Source organism: Cnephaeus nilssonii (assembly GCF_951640355.1).
Source record: "Cnephaeus nilssonii genome assembly, chromosome: 8".
NCBI lineage: Eukaryota > Metazoa > Chordata > Mammalia > Chiroptera > Vespertilionidae > Cnephaeus > Cnephaeus nilssonii.
Window position 1 is genome coordinate 69,431,431 of NC_137079.1, and position 23,267 is coordinate 69,454,697.

The 23,267-nt window shown below is 37.1% G+C and overlaps 1 pseudogene across 1 annotated transcript; it reads left to right on the plus strand.

The window, feature by feature from the left end:
- Positions 1–17,195: 17,195 nt before the first annotated feature.
- LOC307104048 (large ribosomal subunit protein eL22-like) lies at positions 17,196–17,574 on the plus strand (annotated as a pseudogene). The gene has a single exon. The product of its transcript is annotated as a large ribosomal subunit protein eL22-like (transcript).
- The last annotated feature ends 5,693 nt before the right edge of the window (positions 17,575–23,267 follow it).

Consider the following 23,267-nt stretch of genomic DNA (forward strand, 5'->3'; position numbering starts at 1 on the left):
CTATCGGAGTTCCTCTCGGGGTGGCTGATCGTGCTGGCTGGAGGCGCTCTGATCGGCGGGTGGCCAGAGGAAAACTGCTGCTGGCAGATAACTGGTGCCGGCAGCCAGGTGAAGGAAAAGTCTATTGCACGAAACTTCGTGCAACGGGCTCCTAGTATTTTAATATTATGTATTTATTTTAAAAATATTTTTCAATTACAATTGACATTCAATATTATATTACTTTCAGGTGTGCAAAATGGTTGTTAAACATTTATCTAACTTATGAAGTGATTCCCCTAGTAAGTCGAGTACCCACCTGGCAATATTAAAATATTATTGATTACTAGAGGCCCAATGCATGAAATTTGTGCAATAGTAGGCCTTCCTTTCCCCAGATGCCAGTACTGGCTTCCTTCTGGCACCCAGGACCTGGACTTCCCTCCGGCCACTGGCAGGCACCTAGGACCTGGGCTTATCTCACAGCCAGAGCTTCGTTCAGAAGGTCGTCTGGTCTACTTAGCATATTATGCTTTTATTATTATAGATATTACTAATCTGTACTTTATATCTCCACGACTATTTTTTAAATAATTTTTGTATGGTGGTTAGAATATACTACAGCCTGTGTGTGTGTTGATGTGCCTTTGGGCTTATTGGGTTTATGTCTGAATAAATTGGCTCTGTGCTAAAATAGAGCAATATATCTCATAAGGTTTTGTTTTGTCTTTGTATTTTTCGTGTTAACTCTATTATGTGAACTGTGAAAAACAATCTGAATAAAATGTCTGAATAATAATATACTTGCTTAGCCTGGCTGGTTTGGCTCAGTGGTTGAGCATTGACCTATGAACCAGGAGGTCATGGTTTGATTCCCAGTCAGGGCACATGCCCAGGTTGTGGGCTAAGTCCCCAGAGCAGAGTGTGCAGGAGGCAGTCGACAAATGATTCTCTCTCATCGTTGATGTTTGTATCTCTCTCACCCTCTCCCTTTCTCTCTGAAATCAATAAACATATATTTCAAAAACATATACGTCATAAAAGCACATGTCATATTTTTATTATTCAAACTAGTGTCCCAGTGCACAGATTCGTGCACATTGAAAGAAAATTAATTAGAAGTAATATTTTAATATCCCTATTCGCCCTTTCTCTATAATAGAATTGTCAACCAAATTCATGATCAACAATGATTGATTGAACTACACGTGCTATTGGCTCCAGCAAGAGCTTTATTTGTATCACACATGCGCTAATCAATTTAGTCTTTTATATACACTGAGTGGCCAGATTATTATGACCAGCCCATTAGTACTTTGTTGGGCCACCTTTTGCCTTCAGTACTGTGGTGATTCTTCTTGGCATTGACTCCACGAGATGTTGAAAGGTGATGCGAGGAATCTGACAACATGCTTGATGAATAGCACTGTCCAGTTCTGTGAGATTTGATGGTTGTGGAACCAGCTGCCTGATGGCTCTTTAACTTCATCCCACAAATGCTCAATTGGATTGAGATCTGGTGATTGTGGAGGCCACCTAAGCAAGGTAAAGTCCCCCTCATGTTCTTGAAACCATTCCTGCACAATACGAGCACCGTAGCATGGTGCATTGTCTTGTTGGAAGAAGCCCTCTCCATTGGGATACACCATCAACATGATAGGATCAACTTGATCAGCAATGATACTTAGGTATGTTGTGCCATTCAGACGTCTTTCCACACAAATTAAATGGCCCAAATTATGCCAGGAAAACATGCCCCAAACCATAACACTGGCCCCACCAGCTTGAAGGGTTGTACTCATGCATGTGGTGTGCATGCTTTCACGTTATTTCCACCAAATTCTCACTCTGACATCTGCATGATGCAACTGGAAACGTGATTCATCAGACCACATGACTTTTTTTCCAATGCTCGACTGTCCAATCCTTGTGTTCCTGTGTGAATTGGAGACATTTTATCTTGGTAACTGCAGACAGCAAAGGTGTTCGAACAGGCCTTCGGCTTTCATATCCCATATGATGGAGTGTACGGCTAATTTGCCTACAAACATCAGGTGGTCATAATAATCTGGCCACTCAGTGTACAAAGACTAGAGGCCCGGTGTGTGAAATTCGTGCACTGGGGTGGGGAGAGGGTGTCCCTCAGCCCAGCCTGCACCCTCTCACAATCTGGGACTGCTGGCTTCCAAAAGCTTGCTTGCCTGCCAGCCTGATCATCCCCTAACCACTCCCATGCCAGCCTTATCAACGCCTAACTACTCCCCTGCTGGCCAGATTCCTCCCAACTATCCTCCCATGCTCGCCCAGTAACCCCCAACTGCCTTCCCCTGCTGGCCTGGTCACCCCTAACTGCCCTCCCCTGCCAGCCTGGTCACCCCCAACTACCCTCCCCTGCAGGCCTGGTCCCCCCAACTGCCCTCCCTTGCAGGCCTGGTAACCCACAACTGCTCTCCCCTGCCAGCCATCTTGTGGCAGCCATCTTGTGGTGGTCATCTTTGACCACCTGGGGCAGCTATCTTGTGTGAGGGTGTGAGGGTCAATTTGCATATTACCTCTTTATTATATAGGATAAACTTGCTTAATTAGACCTGCTTTCTGATGTAGCTAAACTTTTTCCAGCCCAGTGAAGCACCACCACTTCTCTTTCAGGTAATTTAACCCTACCAGACTTGAGGCCCTGAACCTAACTGTCACCTTAAACCACATAAAGTCAATTCAAACACCTGGGGGCAGACATTTGCAATGGCTAACCATGAGGTTTGACCACGATTGGTTGGTTATTTTTAGTTTGTGACACATTTTTTTTCACGTACTAGGCAAAGTACCAAAAATTAGGTACAGCAGTATAGCGGCAGATTCGGAAATTACCGAAAAATCGGTACAGCTGTCTGGTAGGGTTAAGCAACACAGCAGTAAATATCAACACAAAGCAGATTATTATTGTAGATCATGCAGGGAGAACAAAGCGTGAAATATTTAACTCTAGCAGTGTTTGACTATATTCTGAGCAGTGAGAAAACCTGAAGTCATTTTCAAGGTCCAGCATTTCTTACTTCTTTTCAGTCGGGTCAAGTGTCTAAACTTTCTAAATCTGTTTTCTAGCTAATGAAAAGAAAATAGGATTCTACTGAGTCTCCTATCTACCTAATCCAGGACTTCTGTGAGGATCAAATGAGATGAGGCACGTGAAAACACTTAACAAACATTTGGTTAAACTCTAAAATGTTTGCACTTGACTATACGGCAGGTTGGGTTCCTGGGCTAAAGAAACTCCAAAGAGGCTAGTTGCTAGGGAGAAAAATCCAGGCATCACTACATGACATCATTACCCAGCACCCACAGTGACCGTTTCCAGGCTGGGCTGGGCTGTGGGCCGCATTTTGTGGCATGGGATCTTGGCAGTGTTGGCTGCGATTTGGTGGGTTGTTGCTCCAGGGTTTTGGTGGTGGCGGGCCCTGTGTCCCACTTAGGGGAAGCCAAGTGTTGGTTTGTTGGCACCAGGTCCGTGGTGCCGTTTATTTTTAAAAAGCCAGTGCATGTCATGGTATCTCCTGCATTGAGCATCTGCCCCCTGGTGGTCAGTGTGTGTCATAACTACCGGTCGGACGGATGGACATACACTTAGCCTTTTATATTTATAGATAAGCCATTCAAATTTATATTTTTATGTTGTCTGACCTAAAAAAAATCAGAATAAAACAATAAAATTTGATTAGTAATTATTCACTTTCCACTGATCTGACTATTGGTTAATACTCTACTGAGGAAAAAAAAAAAAAGAAATGGAAGCAAGGGTTTATATTAAACTAGGGGCCCAGTGCACGAAATTCATGCACGGGGGGGGGGGTCCCTCAACCCAGCCTGCCCCCTCTCACAGACTGGGAACCCTCAGAGGATGTCCTACTGACTACTTACGCCCACTCCCCATGGGGAGCCTAAGCCCCAGTCTGGCCTCCCTTCATGGGAAGCGACCGGGCTGATCAGGGGAAGGCGCCATCCCCATCACCCCGCTGCTGCAGCCACTGCCGCCTCCAACGTGTTTTCATCAACACGGACTCCAGTCCCTTCACCAAGAAAACATGACAACTTTCTTTAGGTGTTTTCAAGATGTGTCTTTCATAGGATATGAGAGGGACACTGCGATTGGCTGCCTCCTGCCCGGGAGGAGCCTGCAACCTAGGTACATGCCCTTGATCAAAATCGAACCCGGACCCTGCGGTCAGCAGGCTGAGGCATTATCCACTGAGCCAAACATGCTAGGGCAGGATATGACATTTCTTAGCCCTGCAGCAGCGGACCTTCGTTTTTTCCTCTGTGAGTGAGGTGGAAAAACCCTAGATCACCTTTTTGGATTCTTATTACCCAAGTTACCAAGAACATTACCAGTGGTGTACAGGGAGCTTAGCCAAATCTGCAGCCCATGTGCAGAGGCAGGACTGCTGGCAAGCTGAGGCTGGCATCTCACCCTCCTGCTCAAGCCTCTGCTGCTGCTTGGGCAGGACCCCTGCAGCTCTGCTCAAGCCTCTGCCATGGATTGGGCAGGGCCCCCCAGCTCTGATTAAGCCTCTGCCTCAGCTTGGGCAGGGCCCCCTGGCTCTGATCAAGCCTGTGCCACAGTTTGGGCAGGGCCCCCCTGGCTCCGCTCAGGCCCTGCTCTAGCCTCTGTCGCCCTGCCCCTGGCTGATCTGCTCCAAGGCTGGTAGGCTAGGAGTGGCTGAGGGCATTCTAGGACCCCGGCAGCTCAGGGCCTACACTCAGGCCTACAGGCTTAGAGCAGCCTGGGTCCCAAGGATGTTCCCAGGACCCAGGCCGCTGGATGCCTGCATATGCAAAGTAACCCACCATCTTTGGGGTTAATTTGCATACTCACTCCTGATTGGCTGGTGGGCGTAGCAGATGTATGGTCAATTTGCATCTTTCTCTTTTATTAATGTAGATTGTAATAATTTAGGAGCATTTGACAACCATTTAGTTTGTAATACATAAGGTAATTCCCAAGAACATAAATTATTCATCTCCACTGACCATGTTGACAAGGTAACTGCAAATAATATTTAACATTGACTCTAACATGTAAAGCATGATAATTAATTGAGGATGAAAAACAAAAGGAAATATATATAACCACCACACAAAACAAATAAACAATAAGAATACCCTTTCTGTTCTATTCTATTAGAATAGCAAAATGGGCCAAATTGGTCAAAAGGTCCAGTTATAAGATAAATAAGTCCTGGGGACATAATGTACATATGTTGTCCATAGTTAATGATACTGTATTGTACCAAAAGTCATTAAAAGAGTGGGTATTAATAGCTCTCGCTACAGGAAAAATAATTTGTAACTATGTGAGCTGATGTATGTTAACTAGACTTATTGTGATCATTTTGTAATATATACATATTTTAAATCATTTGTTGAAAGCAATATGGTATATGTGAACATACATCAAAAAAAGAAATAGCTTTTCTCTAAAAAATTACAGACCTATGTAACAAGTATACTATTGCTATTATTATTTGTTTTATACAGTCTGTCACTTGCTTTCAGATATTTCTGCCTTACCCATGACAATTGGTTAGTGAGAAATCTACACTAGGTGCAGTTGGTTTATTATGGATTGGATTCATATTCTAAGCAGATCATATATTTCCCCCTATCTTTGAAAAACTAGCCCTTCTCTTTCTCTTCCTTCCACATCCCTCCTTTCCCCTTTCTCTCCACTGTTTTCTTCTATTGCAACTGCCACATCAACAATTGGATATCATGGGGGATTTTGCTATCATAAGTAAGAAAAAAAAGTAATAAATAGGAAGGAAATAACTTCTATTTAGAAGAACTACAATTGCTATCTTAATAATCACACAATTTAAATTAAAGATTCAAGTTTTACATAAAAGTGAAAATATTTAAATGCCATGTGAAAAAATCTCAAATTGAGAAATAAATGAATTTATGCTACCTAAAGCTTCATTAAGAAAATGATTAACAAGAAAGTCTCAAATAATATCCCCAACAAGATTACAGAAATATAAAATTTATATTAAATAAGTGATTTTTAGAATAAAATAACATTTTTATTTTAGAAAAATATATAAATGATCTTTTGAAGGATACTATTGGCTTGTCTTAGAGCTCATCATTCTTTTTATATACAAGTTGAAGAATTGTATCCAGATCTTATAAAAATTACCTTGTATTTTTGTTCTGTACTTATTTATTAGAACAAACTGTCTCCCATATTATAAAATTTACATGATTAAATATTTCATAATTTAACTAAAGTGATGAACAAGTAGATATGTTATAATGTAATATCTTTCCAAAATGCCTTTTTTACATGTCAAAAAGAAGTGTGTGCTTATGTATGTGTGAGAACTCCACAAAAAAGAAGAGGAAAAGGATGTAAGTAGAGATGGATAACTCATTCCCCATTATATCTAATTTGACTTAATGAGAAGTAGTTCTTAATTTTCAATCAAACTCAATATAGCATAAAATTTTTAAAAAGTTAAAAAGAGTCTTTTAAAGCTACAATATTAGCCCTTTTGCATTTTATCCCCTTGATAATAGATTTTCTTATTCAGTTCTATATTTTTGAGAAGTAATTATTAAAATGTATGGCACTGAGTCCATTTTTTTATTGTAAAACTTTTATATTAACTAAGAGTTGTCTAGCTTGTCAAGGAAATTTACCAATTTATGTCACTCATTTGGGTTCATAATTAAACACAATTCTTTGCTGATATTTTAAAATAAATCTGCACTGTTTTCTGTAATGGGAAAAGGGTTTTTTAACTACTTTATGCCAATGACTTACATGAATCATTAGAAAATACTGTTAGAAATAATGACATTGCTTTATTACAAGTTGTCTCAGATGCTTGTTAATTAATTACGTTTCATGATGCTAAATAGTAGAATATATTAATTCCAGGTCTACGAACAAACCTTATTCATAGAAAATAGATCCATTTAAGTTGGAATATGCTGGTGTTCTTGCAATAAGAGCATGAAATCAGTGTTGAGAGAGTAAAGTGGAGGAAAGCTAGAGTTAAAGAAAGAAATGGAGATTATGTGAGCTGGTAGCTCATCTACAGTAGATAGATGAGGGAAGGAGACTCACTCCCAGTTCCATTTTTTATTTTGTGTGTGTGTGTGTGTGTGTGTGTGTGTGTGTTCTGTGTGTATGTACATGTTTGTGAGTTTTTATTTACTTCATTGACTAGGACATATTAATTATTGAAGTGAGGTTCTTACCAGAGAATAAGATTAGCAACCAGGGCCATTAGCAGGCATTGAACTCAGAGATCCAGAAATATCAAAGTGCTAAGAAATCCAGGAATCAAAGACTCAGGTATATGAAAGCAATAGCCCCACAAAATATATTTAAAATAACAGTAAATACATTTTCTGTGTGAATGTTCAATATATCATTATTTAAGTAACTTTTCTTAGAATAAAAAGAAAAAATGTTCAGTGGCAAAAATAGGTTTTGTAAATACTACAGTTTCTTTAATTCTTCCCCCATCCTAGATGCCAACTCCCTTCAGCAACAAGCTTTACAAAACACATTGTCATCTGACATGAGTAAAGAAATATCCTTATCTTTCTTTAATAGAATCTTTTCTAAATGTTTTGACTGAATAATAAAAGGGTAATATACAAATCAACCAAACAGTGGAACAACCAGTTGCTATGATGCACACTGACCACCAGGGAGCAGATGCTCAACGCAGGAGCTTCCCCCTGGTGGTCAGTGCTGGTAAGCACATGGCTGGTAAGCACAGCGGTGGTGGTGGGAGCCTCTCTCGCCTCCGTGGCAGCACTAAGGATGTCCAACTGCCGGCATAGGCCCACTTCCCATGGGGAATGGGCCTAAGCCGGCAGTTGGACATCCCCCGAGGGCTCCCGGACTGTGAAAGGGCATAGGCCAGGCCAAGGGACCCCACTGGTGCACGATCAGGGCCAGGGAGGGACTTGGGAGGTTGGCCAGCCGGAGTGGGACTGCGGGAGGGCTCCAGGGCATGTCCAGCCCATCTCTCTCAGTCCTGATCAGCTGGACCCCAGCAGCAAACTCACATACTGGTCAGAGTGTCCTCCCCCTGGTGTTCAGTACACATCATAGCGACTGGTCAAACAGTCGACTGCCTGCCCCCTGATGGTCAGTGCACGTCATAGCGAGAGGTTGAGCAGCCTTAGCATATCATTAGCATATTACACTTGGATTGGTTGAATGGCCGACTGGATGACCAGACACTTAGCATATTAGGCTTTTATTATATAGGATTTTCCTATGAATACTTACCATTTTTAAAGGCATCAATAGACCACAGAAGAGGATTTGAAAAAATTACAGGCAAGTTCTCAGCTCACTGTTTGCACATACTTATTATTTTCCTATTGCTCAGTGTTTTATTACAGACTACTCTTTGAAATCAAGTCATGTTTATGGATTCTCTGGAAATCTGTAGCATATCCCTCTTGACTTATTGTTGTTCTCATTCAGTGCTTTGCTGTGGGCTCTCCTATTCTTTTGGAGTCATCAGTATTTGGTAACAAAAAAAAAAAAAAATTGATTTCTGTCTCTGATCCCATGTAATCCTCCCTGGTAGTCTAACACTAGAAATGCATCTCTTACTGTGAAACATTGAAGCAAGACAAAGAATTGCCCATTCTTCTGTACCTTTGCAGAGAACATTGTAGTTCTCTGCAAAGGTACAGAGCTTTTTCACAAGAAATTACTTTTAATGTAAAGCCTAATATTTATCCTGGAAATATCTAAATTTAGACATATACATAAAATTTATGACAACCCCAAATTAATATTACTATACCTCTACCTTCTGGTGGAGGAGACAAAAAATAAATAGGAGAAAATAAGACATTTTGTAATATCAAATAATTATAGTCAGTTATCTAACTCAACAGGTGACATGTGGAAAAAAAATATTTGGAAGGTCATGATGCATTCAAGAAATGAGTATGCCTGAAACAGGGAGAAAGAGAAAGAGATGTAGGTGATGCTATCAGACAGGTAATAGGGCCAGATCTTTGAATGGCCATTGTAAGAATCATGGTAAATTTAGGTCTTGTAGGAAGCCTATAAAACAATTACTGTGAAGAGTGTTTCTCCCTCTAATGGTCAGCAAATTAAGGTTCAATCCATGTTGTGTCTCAGTAAAGAAGGCAGGAACTAGACAACTAGGGGTGGCATTTCATTAAAACTCATGTGTTTATAATAAGTTAATTGTGGTACTGAAATTTTCTAGCTTTTTTATGATGCTAATAAAACAACAAAATGGAATCTATATGTTATATTTTATAAATGTTCCATCAAGGACAATGGTTTTTAAACTACTTTTGGTCAAATATTAGAGTTTAAAAGATTTACCAAAGAAAAAGAAATACCACATATTCCAAACATTGCTGTCATGGCTCTTGCTTCACTAGCCACAAACTTTTGTCTCTGAAGTTTCCATTGAACTATTTTTAAAATTTATGCTTCTGAGTATCATGATTATCTGATGTTTAAAAATCCAAGAATTCTGTGAATTCTATACTCAAATCAGCATAAATTTCCTACAAATTGTATACAAAATGTACTGTATACAACTTTACTGTACATTCATATGCAACTTTACTGTTTGATGCATTTTTTAGTGTTGTTTGCAATGAATTTTACCTAAACTTATCTAGCTTTATTTGAGTTACTTTTATGCATTAATTGTCCATTTCAATAGAATGTGTTAATGCTTCTCTTAGGAAATGTTATTACTTCAAGGAAAGGATATTGTTAATAATCATAAACTCAACTTTAAATGAATATGTTTCTTGTATTTATTTTTCAGCAAGCACAGGCTTAAGTAGATTTTTTGTCTTTAGTCAAAATTACTCCAGCATTTCCACTAACTATTGTTTGAGAATGTAACTATAAAGCACAAATTATGGTTGCTTCCTCCAGATTAACGTCCCATAGAAAGTCTTTGAAATAGTAGCGTAATACTGCTGAGAAAATTTTAGTTCCCGGCTGTCTCCAGTACTACTTTTTAAAAATCCCAGTGTTTTCAAAGTAAATATAAATTATTCTTCCAATTCCCTGCTCTTTCAGTCCCTGGAACACATTTCTCCCATGATCTTGTTTCCCAGTGTACTTCAGCCTTTCACTCCCACGGTAGTTACCAAGATCTTGATATGACCAGTAATTTTACAGACACCCCATAATGTCAATACCATATGTTCTATTCTCTAACCAATTACATTTTGTCATTTTTCTCCAATCTTTAGGGCTCTGAATCCAGCACTCGCCCTGGACCACTGACACTACCATATTTTCATCCTCTAAAACGTTTGAGTCCAGATTCCCCTCTTGTTCACTTTATATTTCTTTTCCAAGCCACCCCTATAACCACCCCTGCCTGTAAACCTTGGCTTCCTTTGCCTGTCACCTACTCTGTTGTAACATCATAGCCATCCCTCTCTCCTTTGGACTGCCCCGCTTTAGTTGAATATGACCAAGGAATAAACAGAGCTTTGCTGAATCACCCCTTATCCATCTGTGTTCCCTTCCAATGACTAGTTTATGTTTTCTTTTTCCTGAAACCTCCTATGACAACCTAGCTGATCAGCCTTCTCAGATGGTGACATTACTGCCTAGTTAACTGGGAAAATTAAGGTAATTTAAAGAAATCATCTAGAAATCACCAGCACTGCATTCATCCACCTGCTGACATCTTCATCCATAAGCTCTATCTTCCCACCTTCTTTTATTTAAAGACAGTTTCCATTTATACATGCGACCTTATTTCCTCCCTTCTATTTAATATCTCAGTAAATTTTTTTCTCTTCGACATCAAGTCATCTATACACTCTACCCTATCATTCTTTTCAGAATAACAATGTCCCATTATTTTTCCCATCTTGACAGTCCATCTTCTACACTTCTTACTCCATCATCTAATACTCCTCTTCTTTACTCTTCTTTATAGCAAACCACCTCAAGATTTGTCTTTATTCACTTTTTTATTCTTGTTAAGAATACTCTACTTATTCATGGTGGCCAAGACATGAAAACAACTGAAGTGCTCTTTGATAGATGATTGGATAAAGAAGATGTGGTACATATATACAATGGAATACTACTCAGCCATAAGAAAAGAAGAAATACTGCCATTTGCAACAACATAAATGGCTCTTAAGTATATCATGCTAAGCGAAATAAGACAGACAGAAAGATTAAAAAAACATATGATTTTACTCATATGTGGGATAAAAACTGAAAGCAACAAATAAACAAACAAGACAAACAAAAACTCATAGACACAAACAACAGTATAGTGGTTACCAAAGGGAAAGGGGGATGGGGTGTGGAGAAGGTAGTAAAGGGTGAAAAGGGGTCAAATATATGGTGATGGAAGGAAATTTGACTTTGATAGGTAAACACACAATGCTATATGCAGATGATGTATCATAGAATTGTACATTTGAAGCATATTATTTTTAAAAATATTTGTATCAGTTCTTTGGTTAATCTCTTTCCATCCATCTCCCCATTCCAGCCTTCCCTCTGAGATTCGACAGTCTGTTCTATGCTTCTGTGTCTCTGGATCTATTTTGTTCATCAGTTTATTTATTTTTTTTAGAGTTCACATATGAGTGAGATCATGTGATACTTGTCTTTCTTTGACTGACTTATTTTGTTTAGTATAATACTCTCCAGGTCCCTCCATGCTGTCTCAAAGGGTAAGAGATCCTTCTTTTTTAATGCTGCATAGTTTTCTATAGAGTAAATGTACCACAGCTTTTTATCCACGCATCTACTGATAGGAACCTGGGCTCTTTCCAGTTGTTAGCTATTGTAAATTGTTCTACTATGAACATAAGGGTGCATATATTCTTTCTGATTGATGTTTCAAGTTTCTTGGGATACATTCCTAGAAGTAGGATCACTGGGTCAAATGGAAGTTCCATATTTAAGTTTTTGAGAAAACTCCATACTGTTTTCACAGTGGCCACACCAGTCTGCATTCCCACCAGCAGTGTACTAGGGTTCCCTTTTATCCACATTCTCGCCAGCACTTACCATTTGTTGGTTTGTTGAAGTTAGCCATTCTAACAGGTGTGAAGTAATATCTCATTATAGTTTTAATTTGCATATCTGGGATGATTAGTGAGCTTTTTTTTTTATATGTCTCATGGCCATCACTATATCCACTTTGGAAAAGTGTCTATTTAGGTCTCTTGCCCATTTTTTTAATTGGATTGTTTGTCTTCCTTTTGTTAAGTTGTATGAGTTCCAGATATGTTTTGGATATTAACTCCTTATCAGATATATGATTGGCAAATGTTTTCCCATACAGTGGGCTCCCTTTTCATTTTGTTGTTTCTTTTTGCTGTGTAGAAGTTTTTTATTTTGATACAGTCATATTTGTTTATTTTCTCCTTTGTTACCTTTGCCCTAGGAAATGCATTGGCAAACATATTGCTACAAAAGGTATCTGCAATTTTGTTGTATATGGTTTCTTCTAGGATTTTTATGGCTTCACAACTTACACTTAAGACCTTTATCCATTTTGAGTTTATTCTTGTATATGGTGTAACTTGGTGGTCTAGTTACTTTTTTTTTTTTTTTTTTTTTGGCATGTAGCTGTCCAATTTTCCCAACACCATTTATTGAAGAGACTCTCTTGACTCCATTTATGCTCTTGCCTCCTTTGTCAAATATTAATTGAGTGTAATTGCTTGGGTCTCCATTCTGTTCCATTATCTATATGTCTATTCCTATGCCAGTACCAGGCTGTTTTGATTACAGTGGCTTTTTAATATAACTTGATATCTGATATGGTGATCCCTCTAACTTAGTTTTTCTTTCTAAAGATTGTTGTAGCTATTTGGGGTCTTTTTGGTTTCATATAAATTTTTGGATTATTTGTTCTGGATCTGTTTAATATGCTCTTGGTCTTTTAATAAAGATTGCATTGAATTTATAAATTGTTTTGGGTACTATAGACATTTTAATGATGTTAATTCTACCAATTAGAGAGGGAGAGAGAGAAACATCAATGTGAGAGCACAACATTGATCTGCTACCTCCTGCATGCCCCCTACCAAGAATCTAACTGACAACCTCCTGGTACACAGGAAGATGTTGAACCAACTGAGCCACACCAGCCAGAGCTGAAACTTATATAATTTTATGAACCAATGTCACTCCAATAAATTTTTAAAATGCCCACTCCACTTAATATTTTTGTTATAGTTACCTGATATCCACCATAATTGCTAAACATTTTTAATTTTCAGTACTCAAATTAATCAATGTTCAGTTTTTATCAGCAGGATGTGACACAGTTGATTCTTTCAGCCCCCTTCAAACATATTCTTCTTTTTGATTTCATGACACCAAAAACTCAGTTTCCCTCCTACTTTACTGACCACTCATTCTTGATCTTTCTTGATGGTCCTTTTTCCCCTCTAATCTCTTCAATTCAATGTGTCCCAGGGCTGTGACTTTGAACTCTCTCCTTTCAATAGCGATAATATTTTCCAATCTTTGTTACTCTTCTGGTTTTATTATCTGCTAAAATTTCCAGCTCAACTTATGAACTCTCTTATGAACCCCAGACTCAAAAGTATATTAAAGTGCTTGCTTGACATCTCTACTTGGATATCTCATAGACATTTCAATCTTTGCAAGTCTAAAATTGAATTTCTGCTCTCCCCCGCCATAAACCTGCTCTTCTCACAGCCTTTCCCTTCTCAATCAATGACAACTGCACCAAATTACCCTTTGGTTTACAATGACAACTAGACCTAAAAATCACAGAATGATTCTTGACATCCCTTATTTCCTACATCAAATCTGTTAGAGAATTCTGTGGTCTCTACCTTCAAAATATATACAGAATATTATCAATATTTCCCAATTCTCCTGTTCCAATACCTCAATGGTTGGAGCAAACAACATCTCTAGACTTCCTTACTGTAATAACTTCCTAACAGATCTCCCTTGACTCCCAAGAATCTTTTTTTTAATATATTTTATTGATTTTTTACAGAGAGGAAGGGAGAGGGATAGAGAGTTAGAAACATCAGTGAGAAAGAAACATTGATTAGCTGCCTCCTGCACACCATTACTGGGAATGTGCCCTCAATCAAGGTACATGCCCTTGACCAGAATCAAACCTGGGACCCTTCAGTCCGCAGGCCAATGCTCTATCCATTGAGCCAAACCGGTTAGGACTATAATACTTTTCTTAATGTCCTCAGACGATTGAGCGTATTTAATTTTTTTAAAATAATGTTACAAAGCAAAGATAAGTTTTTGTGAGGCTATTAACTTGAATATAAACTCATCTTATAGAGGAAAATGTAAATTTTCCCAATTTTAATTAAGGGAAGAATTATAACGAGAACCAGCTGTTGTGAAGACTGCTGGTGAGCTTACCTAATCTCTTTTTAAAAAAAATTTATTGATTGATTAAGGTATCACATATTTGTCTTCATCCCCCCATTCCCATCCCAAACCCCTCCCCACGCATGCCCCCACCCCCTTGCTGTCCGTGACCACTGGTTAGGCTTATATGCATGCATACAAGTACTTTGGTTGATCTCTCCCCCTTACACCCACCCTCCCCTACCTTCCCTCTGAGGTTTGACAGTCTAATCGATGCTTCCCTGTCTCTGGGTCTGTTTTTGTTCATCAGTTTATGTTGTTCATTATTTCCCCAAATGAGTGAGATCATGTGATACTAGAAATACACTTATAAGAACCGAAAATGAGACAAGCAATAATGGTTTCTTGATATAGCAATCAGAAGGGTCCATTTAAAATGTAATCCAGATCATATTACTTCTAAGTTCGAAGCTATGTAGTGATTTCCACCTCACAAAAGCAAAATGTATAAGGATCTATATGAGTTCCCTCAGTTACTGCTTTTATTGCAGCTTCTCATAGTTCCTTTCCTCCTCACTCCACTTCAGCCATGCTGGCCTTCTTTCCAGTCCCTGAATGTAGCAGGTCCTTTCTGCCACAAGATTTTCCATAAATTCTTCCCTCTGTCACAAGTGTTTTTCCCTCCAAATATCTGTGACTTACATTTGAGTCTTTGCACAAATAACTACTATGTCACTAGTCCTTCTTTGCTCAATGTATGTAAAATTGAAATTCTACCATCCCTGACCCTCTCAACCCCCTTGCCCTTCCCTACATATTTTCCCTTATAGCCCTTATCACATTCTAACTTATTATTTGCTTTTAAATTATTTTTGTGTATTTTTTACCTTGTCTAATAGATGTTAGCAGACAAGCAGAAATATTGGACTTGCTAATGTATCTCAAGGATCCACAAACTTACGGATGCATGATAGGCACTTATTTCTTTTTACCTAAATGAAATAATAAGAGCTAATATTTAATGAGTGCTTAATGTTTAATGTTTGTCAGACACTGTATTAAGTGCCTAGCAAATATTATAGATATTATTGCCACTAATCTATAGATATTGAAGGGGGAAAGAGGGAGTCAGCTGCTATTTTAAGGGTTTCAGATACAGTAGCACATTTTATCTGAAAACAAACCACACACAGTGGGCACTACTCTATTTTCCATTTTGTCAAAGGAGAAAACTAAAATACATGAAATCTTGTAAATTGCTCAAATTTAGCTGAACAGCTAAAAATGTGTGAAGCTGCTATTCAAATCCAAGCAGTCTGGCCCTGGCATCCATGATTTTAACCACACATATACTATCTCATGCTAGAAAGTAGGAGAGCTGAGATTTGAAGACAAGCAATCTGATCCCAGAGCCCACATTCTTAATGACCAACATATATTTCACTCACTGCTAGATCATTAGCAATAAATCATGGGCCATTGGCCAACTGAATGTGTTCTTTATAAGTTCTATTAAGTTGTCAACAGGCACTAGAGAGAAAGAGTAGAATGCTATAAAACCATTTAATGTCTTCAATGACTTTGAGATATTGGGGCTTAAATAAGTTCTTATTCTTATGAACCCATTAAATCTGTGTCTGCACTGAATGCCACTCCAAGTGATATATACACAATAATAGGTACCTGTAGTAACATAAGCATGTCACTTAATGACTCCAAGCTACATTTGTATTTTCATCCAAATGTGACAAGTTTGAATTAAATGAAGTTTAAACTTCCAGTTTTAAAATGTTGGAGCACAGGTGACAACAATGAATTTACATTATACCTTACTATTTTTTTTTATCATTTCACATGAATTATCTTGTACAAGAATGTATTTTTAAATTAATTGTCATCATGATATCATCGTAGTGAACACTATTATTTCTCATAAGTTTGCATATTAAATTTAAAAATGATATCAACATTCATATGCTAATAAATATATTCACAAATGACAGTGATGAGAAGGAATGGATTTATAGCAAGAATTGCAATACATTTTATTTATAATTATTTTCCTCAGTGGAACTGCAATTATGATTTATCCTTTACAGTTTATCTCATCAAAAAATTATTGCTGCAATTTAAGTAAATCCATAATAATAAAAATTTTTCTGTTTATGAATTTTGGAGACTCCACAGAATATATTGCCTTTGAATGAACACTTTCAATTCCTAACTTCTTTATAAGTTTTATGAAAAAGATGTACAAAATTGTCAGATAATGAAGGAAATAAAATTTACCATAGAGGAAAGAGTTTCAGAGAAACATCTGCTAAGAGCTTTGCATGGAAATTTAAGGAGCTAACTTGGAACATTTTCAGAGCATGGTTTTGTTTATCAAGGCTATCTATGCAGGTTTTCTCATAAATAATTTAAATTTAATTTTCCCTTTCATCATAGTTCCAATTTATATTTAAGAGTCCCAAACTCAAGTTTTCTTCCAGACAAGAGTATACTTTAAAAGCAGCTGTTGTCATTAGGAAGAAAACATGAGCAAAACTATATGTTTTACCTTTAATGTTATGTTTCCTAAGGGTGGTAGAAATTCAAACATACGCTGACTTCTCACACACACAAATTTTAACATGATCATGAGTATTTGATCATTTTTAAACATATGACTGACATTTGTAGTAGATAAAATAATATAATTTGATATTAATGTTGCACACTAATCTTTAAGATTCTCGGTCGTTTTTTATTTACTAAAGTATGCAATAGATATATTGGTTGCTATATTTGAAAACGGGCTTTTCTGCCTCCGCTGCCCACCATGGCACCTGTGAAAAAATGTGCAGCAAAGGAAGGCAAAAGAAAAAGAAGCAGGTTCTGAAGTTTACACTTGACTGCGCCCACCTGGAAAAAGATAGAATCATGGATGCTGCCAATTTTCAGCAATTTCTTCATAAGAGAATCAAAGTGAGTGGAAAAACTAGGAATCTCAGTGGAGGGGTTGTGACCATTGAAAGGAGCAAGGGCAAGATTACTGCAACTTCTAAGGTGCCTTTTACCAAAAGATACTTGAAATATATCACCAAAAATATTTCAAGAGGAATAATCTACATGATTGGTTGCATGCATTAACTAAGAGCAAAGAAAGTTACAAATTATGTTACTTCTAGATTGACCAGGATGATGAAGAGAAGGGTTAAAGATAATTTATCTGGAATGTTTTGTATGAGTTCTTGAATAAGACTTGGAAACCAAAATGAAAATGTACACAAATATCTTATTTATATAATTTTATTCCCATTCTTGAAAGATTATTTCCATTTAAAAAGGTTAAGTGTATAAAAAATGGTTACACATATATAAATGTATACATACTTAAAAATTACATTTAATAGGCCCCAGATGATAGAATATTAAAAATGTGTACATATACTATATATACATAATGTTTTTGTTTGTTTGTTTGTTTGTTTTGGAATGTTTTCAAAGAAATCACTTTTTATAAAATGATATCATTAAACTTTACCCAAGATTAAGTAGTATTAAAATAAGGTAATAGAAAAACCACAGAATTTAGGTTTATATATTATTCCATACTATATTAAATCAGACTTGTATATTTTCTTTCCAAATAAGAACATAATGCATATATACAAAAAATATTGAATAATATAAGGACATGAATAATCTACATGAGTTCTAGATATAAGGAAATTGGTGAAAATAATTTAACACAAACATTTGATTTAAAAATGACCTGTCTTTTAGGATTGAGGACTAATGCCTAACTTGATTATTCAGTTATATGTAGCATATATATTTGGGTATTTCTGTGAGCCAATGTTTTCACATTTAATTGTAAGGTTCAGTTAATTAAATACTTACTGATTTCAGTGGGAAGGATAAAATATGATTAAGAGACTATTGTTGCATTTAAAGTCTTTTTTTCCCTATGCAGTAGGAGAACTTTCAGAAAAAAAAATTCTCAGGTTTGGCATTAGTCCCTGTCTCAGTTACATCCTATGTTTAAGCAATAAAACCTTCCAACCTCAATTTTTCTAGCAATGAGCCCATGTAATGCTACCCACCTTAAGAGGTGCCCAGAAATTGGTTTAATGTAAAATAACATGTTGTCACATTGTTTACTGTTAGGCATCTGGAAAGGTAAAAGGTCAGCACTTATTCTAACAGTATTAGTGTTATTCAGGCACAAATTATATTTGTAAAATGTTAGTATAATTGTATTTAAATGTGATATTATCTCTTTTTTTTTACCTATTTATTTATTTATTTAATATATTTTTATTGATTTTTACAGAGAGGAAGGGAGGGGGATAGAGAGTTAGAAACATCGATGAGAGAGAAACATCGATCAGCTGCCTCCTGCACACCTCCTACTGGGGATGTGCCGCAACCAAGGTATATGCCCTTGACCGGAATCGAACCTGGGACCCTTCAGTCCACAGGTCGACGCTCTATCCACAGAGCCAAACCGGTTAGGGCTACCTCTTTATTTTTTTATTTAATTTTTAATTTAAGTTCTTTATTGTGTAATGCATTACATGTCTCCTTTTTCCCCCATTGACTTCTCCCCAGCCACCCCCAAACCCCAGTACAAGCCCTCACCTCCCTATCCCCTGTATGTGTCCATTGGTTATGCTCATATGCATGCATACAAGTCCTTTGGTTGATCAACTATCTCTTAAATTACAGAATCCCTCTTCATATCCCAATTGATAAACAACTGACTCACTCTCAAGGCTACATAAATTACACTTTTTTGTTTATCAGTCATATACTTTGTGATTAAAAATATTATTTAGCCTAGGTGGTGTGGCTCAGTGGTTGAGCATTGGCCTGTGAATTACAAAGCATTATTAAAAGAGACTGAAAAACACACAAGGAACTGTAAAGGTATTCCATGTTCATGGATTGGAAGATTCAACATAGTTAAAATGGCCATATTACCCGAAACATTATACAGATTTAATCTATCCCCATCAAAATCCCAATATCATTAAAAAAAATAGAACAAAAAGTCACCAGATTTTTATGGAACCACAAAAGACCCCAAATAACCAAAGTAATCTTAAGAAAAAAGAACGAAGCCAAGTTATCACACTACTGACTTGAATTATACTACAAAGCTATGATAATCAAAACTGCATGGTGTTGGCAGAAAAGCAGGCACACAGACAAATGGAACAGGATTGAGAACCCAGAAATAAAACCACAGGTATGTGGGCAAATAATTGTTGGCACAGGATCTAAGAAAAACATAATCGAGAAAAACAAGCCTCTTCAATAAATGGTGCTGGGATCATTGGAAAGTCACATACAAAAGAATTAAACTAGATTGCAGTTTGTACCCTTGTACCAAATTAATTTAAAGCGGATCAAAGACCTAAATATAAGATCTAAAACAATGAAGTACATGAAAGAAAACATAGGTACTAAACTTATCTGCCTTGGTCATAGAGAACAGTTTATGAATTTGACCCCAAAAGCAAGGGAAGTAAAGGCAAAAAAAATATTGGAACTATATCAAACTAAAAAGTTTTTGCCAGCAAAAGAAACTGACAACAACAACAAAAAAGGTATCCAACTTAAATGGGACATGTTAATTGCAAATGCAGCTCAGACAATGGGTTAATATTAAAAATATGTAGAGAACTCATAGAACTCATCACCAACCAAACAATCCAATGAAAAAGTGGGCAGAGCATCTGAAGAGACACCTCTCCTAAGAGGACATACACACAGTCATCAGATCAGATATATAAAAATATTCAACTTCACTAGCTATTAGGGAAATGCAAGTCAAAACCACAGTGAGATGCCACCTGACACCTGTTAGTATGGCTATTATCAACAAGACAAGTAATAAGAAGTGTTGGAGAGGTTGTGGAGAAAAGGGAACTCTCATTGACTGCTGGTGGGAATGGGAACTAGTAAAATATCAATATGGTGGTTTCCCAAAAAAACTCAAAATAGTCACCATATGGGTATGTACCCCAAAAGCTCAAAAACATTTATTTGTAATGATATTTGCACCCCTATGTTCATTGCAGCATTAATCACAGTGGCCAACACATGGAGACAACCAAGGTGTCCTTCCATAGATAATTGAACAAAAATGTGACTATTGAATACTAGTCAGCCATAAGAAAAGATGAAATACTGCCATTTGCAACAACATGGATGAACCTAAACAGTATTATGCTAAGTGCAATAAGCCAGTTAGAAAAAGCTAAGGACCATATTATTTCACTCATGTGGGATATAAAATTGAAACTCAGAAACACAGCCAGACAACAGTATGGTGGTTACCAGAGGAAAGGGGAGGTGGGGTGAGTAAAGGTGGCCCAATATATAGTGACAGAAAATTATTTTGCTATGGGTGATGAGTACACAATGCAATATACAGATCATGGATTATAGTAATGTATACTTAAAAACTATATGAACCTATTAATCAGTCACACCAATAAATTTAATTAATAAAAAATTTAAAAAATATAGAATTACTGAGTTGGTACTTAAGTTAGAATAGTAAAAATGATATTCAGTACACTCTTTACATTGTTTAGTTTATTCAAAAGTCAAAGAAGGCAACCTCACCTCAAAAAATATTGAAAATTTTATAGTTAAGACATTGTTCTAGGTGCTGTGAGTTATAGGAACAATGAAAAGATATTCGCATTTTGATACCCTGAAAATAATAATTGTAATACTCCTTGTGTTCCATATTTGCATTCAATCTTTAGGAAGAGGAATAAATATAATATGTTTATATTTTCAGGTAATTTCTAATGTATAGTAAGCAATATCATAAAATAAATTAATAAATAATATCTGTTTCAAATATTAATTTTAGAGCCAAAAAAGGTGTTACTATAACACCGACTTCTACTATAGTTTTCCTAAGATTGAACGTAAGATAACTATAAAATAACTCTAACTAGAGAAACATATATAATGTTTTAAAATCTATTTGGTCCCACTTTCTTAAAAATAGGACCTTGCCTATTTTTCAGGAACCATTTGTCCTATTGTGTTGGTCTATATAAATTCAGACACACTTGATGATTCAATCTTTCTAAGCAGGGAGCTCCTGTATCCAAGGAAACCACTCTGGGTTGTCAGAACCCAAAGTAAAGACTGGAGGAGCCGTGCTGGCTGTGATATAAGGAAACAGTCTACTACCCGTCTCCTTTAGAGCGACTTCTTTGTGCCTGTGATGTTTCCTGACCCGTCTGGAAACACACCTGTGCCGCCAGACATGTTTGTTATCTACCATCTCACTGTCTGCACCCACAATCCGCCCATGGAGATGATGGTCACAATCAAAAGCAAACGTTCTCAGATCTGCGCTGACGTTTATGGCTCCACATGCAAGCAAGGAAGCAACAGCAGGAACAGCAGTTGTGTCTTTTGAATCACAGTGGAAACGTCTATGATCTTCTCTTAGCAGCTGCTTTCTTAGAGTCACTAAGTCCAAAGCACTGGCCTGTGTTCAATACAGTGTGAGAACTTAAGTTCTAGAATCAAAATGACTGTGGTTTGACCTCTGACTGTGTCATTTGCCACCTGTCAGATCAAAGTGAATTTTTAACCGGGTTGGGGCTCCATTATCTTATCCAATAAATGAGGGTAACCACAGTTTTATATAGAAATGTTGAGTGGATTAAATATGACAAAGTATCTACAGGACATATGCTGTAGAAATGAATTAGGTTGTAATGATACATGCTAATATTTTTGTGGTATTCTCATCCCTCCTTACTTCTTTCACTTCTGAATATACAGGGGAAAGGTAGTAACCAAATATATTGGAGAATATGATTTAGGACAAAGGCTAAACTCTTCTTTCATGAAACCATGCAACCTTAAGTTTGAGAGCTGCATCCTGTGCTGTATCTGTAGGAAAAGAAAGCAAGGTAACTAGGTCTTTAGAACAAATTCCAAGTCTGTTCACATAGCCTTTGGGTAAGGCTATGTGCTTAACTCTCACTCAGGCTTGGTAGTGGAGAGGGAGATAAATTCTCTGTTTCTCATGCTTAGTTCCTTTCTAGCCTTGATTGCCTAGCTCATGACCTGGGAAACAGTCTGTTTCTTATTTCTGTTTGAGAGAATGAACAGGAGTATGTGACTTTGAAATGGAGAAGTAAAGTCCCGCTTCCTAGTAATCCATGAAGCAAAAAGAAGAAGCATAGAGAGGAATGTTTTAAATGATAATTGTCTAATAAAGTGAGCCCTTTACACTTCTAATAAATCATGGTCCAACTGATGTCAGACTTTGATGCCATCCACTTTATAGAGACAAGGATAAGAAAGGAAATGATAGGAAGCCTCCTCCCCACTGTTCTCTACATAGGGAAAGAATATTTCTTTTCAAAACAGACCAAGAAAACTTCATAAACAAAGAGGCATATAAACTGCTTATTTTCTCTAATCATACATTAGATAGAATGGTGGATCTATAGATAATCATGATAATAATCTCATTATGATTATTATGTTTTATTATTTACCTAATTAACTGAGATCCTTGCTCACTTTGATCTTTCATTTCAGGACAATTTTAAAGAGACCAGAATGTCACTGATCACAGCAGAATAATGACCAAAAATTAGAGTCACTGATGGCCAGAGTTCCTGCCTCCAATTTCTTTTTTCTTTTTTCTTTTTTTTGATGATCTCAGTGAGAATTTATTTATTTATTTTTTAATTTAATAAATCTTTATTGTTCAGATTATTACAATTGTTCCTCTTTTTTCCCCCATAGGTCCCCTCCACCCGGTTCCCACCCCACCCTCTGCCCTTACCCCCTCCACTGTCCTCATCCATAGGTGTATGATTTTTGTCCAGTCTCTTCCTGCACCTCCCACACC